This window comes from Cherax quadricarinatus, chromosome 1, assembly GCF_038502225.1.
Source record: "Cherax quadricarinatus isolate ZL_2023a chromosome 1, ASM3850222v1, whole genome shotgun sequence".
NCBI classification, from domain to species: domain Eukaryota; kingdom Metazoa; phylum Arthropoda; class Malacostraca; order Decapoda; family Parastacidae; genus Cherax; species Cherax quadricarinatus.
Genome location: NC_091292.1, coordinates 48620878 through 48621815, shown reverse-complemented (window position 1 = coordinate 48621815; position 938 = coordinate 48620878).

Here is a 938-nt window from a genome sequence, read left to right as displayed (position 1 = left end):
AGCGAGCCACTAATCAGTCTAAAGATCGACAATCCAAATCATTTCTCCATGAATGAGCCTCAAAATCCTGTCAATGTATGCAAAATTTCTGACATAACTATAACTCCACTAGACTTTGAGAAAGGCATTGACAGCATGCCCATGCACTCAGCCCCAGGCCCAGACTCGTGTTCAATAAGTATGCTACTAAGAAGAAACATAGACAAGGGTGAAATTCCACAGTCACAAAAAACAACGGATATAGCCCCACTCCATAAAGGTGGCAATGCAATAGCTAAGAGCTATAGACCCATAGCTCTCACGTCCCACATCATAAAAAAGAGTGCAAAGAAGCCTGATTGCAAATCACTTGGATTCCCAACAACTGCACAATCCAGGGCAACATGAGTTCAGAGAGCAGGTCGTTTCATCCTCTCGCAAATACTGGAACACTATCATATTGTCTTGGATTCACTGGAAGACAAACAGAATGCAGATGTAGTATACACAGATTTTACAAAAACCTTCGACAAGCGCGATCATGGTGAAAAAGCGCACAAAATGCGTGCTAGAGGAATAAATGGCAAGGTGGGCAGATGGATCTTCACTTTCTAACCAATCGAACAGAGAGAGTAGTGGTAAACAGGGTTAAATCGAAAGATGCCTTAGTGAAAAGCTCTTTTCCACAAGGCACAGTACTCACCCCATCATGCTCCTCATCCTCATATCAGATATAGACAGAGTTGTCTGTGTCTGCATATGACACCAGGATCAGCATGAAAGTGTCACCCATTGAGGATACGGTTAATCTAAAAGAAGATATAAACCAGGTTTGTAAATGGTCCAAGTCGGACCGAAACGTCGTCGTAAGCTCCTCTCTTCTATGTGCGGGTTATTTGTGTAAAGAACAATATAAACCATCCCACGGACGGGGATAGAACCCGCGATCAGAGACTCTC